Source organism: Arachis hypogaea, chromosome 4, assembly GCF_003086295.3.
Source record: "Arachis hypogaea cultivar Tifrunner chromosome 4, arahy.Tifrunner.gnm2.J5K5, whole genome shotgun sequence".
Classification (NCBI taxonomy): domain Eukaryota; kingdom Viridiplantae; phylum Streptophyta; class Magnoliopsida; order Fabales; family Fabaceae; genus Arachis; species Arachis hypogaea.
The window spans coordinates 81,044,383-81,049,385 of NC_092039.1; the positions used below are offsets into that span (position 1 = coordinate 81,044,383).

Here is a 5,003-nt window from a genome sequence, read left to right on the forward strand (position 1 = left end):
AATCAAATCTTTTTAAAATGTTTTTCAAATCATATCTTCTCAATCACAATTTTTTTTAAACCAATCATATCTTCTTAACCACATCTTTTTCAAAACAGTTTTCAATCAAATCTTTTTGATTTCTAATTTCAAAATCTTTTTCAAAAATCACTTGACTTCTTTTCCACCCTTGATTTTCGAAAATCAATTAAGGTTTTTCAAAATGTTTTCAAAATATTTTACTTAATTTTCGAAAATTACTTCCCTTCTTCTCATATCCTTCTATTTATGGACTAACACTATACCTTAATGCAAAATTCGAACTCCATCCTCTTTGATAAGTTCGAATTTTCTACTTCTGTCTTCTACTTTTCTTTTCCTCTGACACCTAAAGGAATCTCTATACTGTGACATAGAGGATTCCACATTTTCTTGTTCCCTTCTCTTTCTTATGAGCAGGAGCAAAGACAAAAACATTCTTGTTGAGGCTGACCCTGAACCTGAAAGGACCTTGAAGAGAAAGCTCAGAGAAGGCAAAGCACAACTCTCTTTAGAGGACCTGACCGAATTCTTCAAAGAAGAAGAACCTATGGCAGCCGAAAACAACAACAATGCCAACAACGCAAGGAAGGTGCTGGGTGACTTTACTGCACCTACTCCCGACTTCTATGGGAGAAGCATCTCTATCCCTGCCATTGGAGCAAACAACTTTGAGCTTAAGCCTCAATTAGTTTCTCTAATGCAACAGAATTGCAAGTTCCATGGACTTCCATTGGAAGATCCTCATCAGTTTTTAGCTGAATTCTTGCAAATCTGTGACACTGTCAAGACTAATGGGGTTGACCCTGAGGTCTACAGACTTATGCTATTTCCTTTTGCTGTAAGAGACAGAGCTAGAACATGGTTGGACTCTCAACCTAAAGAAAGCCTGGACTCTTGGGAAAAGCTAGTCAATGCCTTCTTGGCAAAGTTCTTTCCACCTCAAAAATTGAGTAAGCTTAGAGTGGAAGTCCAAACCTTCAGACAGAAGGAAGGAGAATCCCTCTATGAAGCTTGGGAAAGATACAAACAATTAATCAGAAAGTGTCCTTCTGATATGCTTTCTGAATGGAGTATCATAGGTATTTTCTATGATGGTCTCTCTGAACTATCCAAGATGTCTTTGGATAGCTCTGCTGGAGGATCTCTTCATTTGAAGAAGACGCCTACAGAAGCTCAAGAGCTGATTGAAATGGTTGCAAATAACCAATTCATGTACACTTCTGAAAGGAATCCTGTGAACAATGGAACTAGTCAGAAGAAAGGAGTTCTTGAGATTGACACTCTGAATGCCATATTGGCTCAGAACAAAATATTGACTCAACAAGTCAATATGATTTCTCAAAGTCTGTCTGGAATGCAAAATGCACCAGGCAGTACTAAAGAAGCTTCATCTGAGGAAGACGCCTATGATCCTGAGAACCCTTCAATGGAAGAGGTGAATTACATGGGAGAACCCTATGGAAACACCTATAATCCTTCATGGAGAAATCATCCAAATTTTTCATGGAAGGATCAACAGAGACCCCAACAAGGTTTCAACAATAACAATGGTGGAAGAAACAGGTTTAGCAATAGCAAGCCTTTTCCATCATCTTCTCAGCAACAGACAGAGAGTTCTAAGCAGAATACCTCTGACTTAGCAACCATGGTCTCTGATCTGATCAAAACCACTCAAAGTTTCATGACTGAAACAAGGTCCTCCATTAGAAATTTGGAGGCACAAGTGGGTCAGCTGAGCAAGAAAATTACTGAACTCCCTCCTAGTACTCTTCCAAGCAATACAGAAGAAAATCCAAAAGGAGAGTGCAAAGCCATCAACATGGCCGAATTTGGAGAGGAGGAAGAGGTAGTGAACGCCACTGAGGAAGGCCTCACTGGGCGTCCACTGGCCTCCAATGAGTTCTCCAATGAGGAACCATGGGAATCTGAGGCTCAAAATGAGACCATAGAGATTCCACTGGACTTACTTCTGCCATTCATGAGCTCTGATGAGTATTCCTCCTCTGAAGAGGATGAGTATGTCACTGAAGAGCAAGTTGCTAAATACCTTGGAGCAATCATGAAGCTAAATGACAAGTTATTTGGAAATGAGACCTGGGAGAATGAACCCCCTTTGCTCACCAAAGAACTGGATGACTTGTCTAGGCAGACACTGCCTCAAAAGAGACAGGATCCTGGGAAGTTTTCAATACCTTGTACCATAGGCACCATGACCTTCAAGAAGGCCTTGTGTGACTTAGGGTCAAGTGTAAACCTCATGCATCTCTCTGTAATGGAGAAGTTAGGGATCTCTGAGGTACAAGCTGTAAAAATCTCACTAGAGATGGCAGACAACTCAAGAAAACAAGCTCATGGACTTGTAGAGGATGTTCTGGTTAAAGTTGAAGACCATTACATCCCTACTGATTTCACAGTCCTAGAGACTGGGAAGTGCATGGATGAATCCATCATCCTTGGCAGACCCTTCCTAGCCACAGCAAGGGCTGTCATTGATGCTGATAGAGGAGAGTTGATCATTCAAGTGAATGAAGAATCCTTGGTGTTTAAGGCCCAAGGATATCCCTCTGTCATCATGGAGAGGAAGCATGAAGAGCTTCTCTCAAAACAGAGCCAAACAGAGCCCCCACAGTCAAACTCTAAGTTTGGTGTTGGGAGGCCACAACCAAACTCTAAGTTTGGTGTTGAACCCCCACATTCAAACTCTAAGTTTGGTGTTGGGAGGTTCCAACATAGCTCTGAGCATTTCTGAGGTTCCATAAGAGTCCTCTGTCAAGCTAATGACATTAAAGAAGCGCTTGTTGGGAGGCAACCCAATGTTTTATAATTAACTATTTTCTTTTGTTATTTTATATTTTTTGTAGGTTGATGATCATAAGAAGTCACAAAATCAATGAAAAAAGCAAAAACAGAATGAAAAACAGGAAGAAAAACAGCACACCCTGGAGGACGCACCTACTGGCGTTTAAACGCCAGTGAGGTTAGCTGTTGGGCATTTAACGCCCAGTCTAGCACCATTCTGGGCGTTTAACACCAGAAAGGGGCACCAGACTGGCGTTAAACGCCAGAAAGGGGCAAGAAGCTAGCGTTAAACGCCAGAAATGGGCACCAGCCCGGCGTTTAACGCCAGAAATGGCTAAAAACGTGATTTTGTTTGCCATTTGGTGCAGGGATGACTTTTCCTTGACACCTCAGGATCTGTGGACCCCACAGGATCCGCACCTACCCTACCACTCTCTCTCTCTTCTTCACCCATTCACCAATCACCTCAACACCTCTTCCCCAAAAAAACCCTTCACCTATCAAATCCCATCTTTCTCTTCACCACTCACATCCATCCTTCATAAAACCCCACCTACCTCACCATTCAAATTCAAACCACCTTCCCACCCAAACCCACCCTCAAATAGCCGAACCCTCCCATCCCCCTCTCCTATATAAACCCTCCTTCACTCCTTCATTTTCACACATCCTAAACACCATTTCTCTCCCCTTTGGCTGAACACAAAGCCATTCCCTTCTTCCTCATTTCTTCTTTTTCTACTCTCTTCTTTCTTCTTTTGCTCGAGGACGAGCAAACATTTTTAGTTTGGTGTGGTAAAAGCATTGCTTTTTGTTTTTTCATAACCATTTATGGCATCCAAGGCCGGAGAAACCTCTAGAAAGAGGAAAGGGAAGGCAAAAGCTTCCACCTCCGAGTCATGGGAGATGGAGAGATTCATCTCAAGGGTGCATCAAGACCACTTCTATAAAGTTGTGGCCTTGAAGAAGGTGATCCCCGAGGTCCCTTTTTCACTCAAAAAGAGTGAATATCCGGAGATCCAACATGAGATCCGAAGAAGAGGTTGGGAAGTTCTTACCAACCTCATTCAACAAGTCGGAATCTTGATGGTTCAAGAGTTCTATGCCAATGCATGGATCACCAAGAACCACGATCAAAGTGTGAACCCGGATCCAAAGAATTATCTTACTATGGTTCGGGGGAAATACTTGGATTTCAGTCCGGAAAGTGTAAGGTTGGCATTCAGCTTGCCTATGATGCAAGGAGATGAACATCCTTACACTAGAAGGGTCAACTTTGATCAAAGGTTGGACCAAGTCCTCACAGTCATATGTGAAGAGGGCGCCCAATGGAAGAGAGATTCAAGAGGGAAGCCGGTTCAATTGAGAAGGCATGACCTCAAACCCGTGGCTAGAGGATGGTTGGAGTTTATCCAACGCTCAATCATTCCCACTAGCAACCGGTCCGAAGTTACCATAGACCGGGCTATCATGGTTCATAGCATCATGATTGGAGAAGAAATAGAAGTTCATGAGGTTATAGCTCAAGAGCTTTATAAGGTGGCGGACAAGTCCTCTACCTTGGCAAGGTTAGCCTTTCCTCATCTCATTTGTCACCTCTGTTATTCAGTTGGAGTTGACATAGAGGGAGACACCCCCATTGATGAGGACAAGCCCATCACTAAGAAGAGGATGGAGCACACAAGAGACCCCACTCATCATGAGATCCCTGAGATTCCTCAAGGGATGCACTTTCCTCCACAAAACTATTGGGAGCAACTAAACACCTCCCTAGGAGAATTGAGTTCCAACATGGACAACTAAGGGTGGAGCATCAAGAACACTCCATCATCCTCCATGAAATTAGAGAAGATCAAAGAATCATGAGAGAGGAGCAACAAAGACAAGGAAGAGACATTGAGGAGCTCAAGCACTCCATAGGATCTTCAAGAGGAAGAAAGAGCCGCCATCACTAAGGTGGACCCGTTCTTTGATTTCCTTGTTCTTTACTCTTCTGTTTTTCGAATTTTATGCTTATGTTTATCTATGTTTGTGTCTTGTGATCATTAGTGTCTATGCCTTAAAGTTATGAATGTCCTATGAATCCATCACCTCTCTTAAAAAAAAAACGTGCTTAATTGAAAAAGAAAAAGAAGTGCATGAATTTTGAATTTTATAACAGTTTAATTATTTTGATGTGGTGG

The 5,003-nt window shown here is 42.2% G+C and overlaps 1 non-coding gene across 1 annotated transcript; it reads right to left on the minus strand.

Annotated features, from left to right (window-relative positions):
- Nucleotides 1–973: 973 nt before the first annotated feature.
- On the minus strand, nucleotides 974–1,081 carry LOC112799343 (small nucleolar RNA R71). The gene has a single exon (XR_003200916.1). It is a non-coding gene; the product is annotated as a small nucleolar RNA R71 (small nucleolar RNA).
- Nucleotides 1,082–5,003: the final 3,922 nt, after the last annotated feature.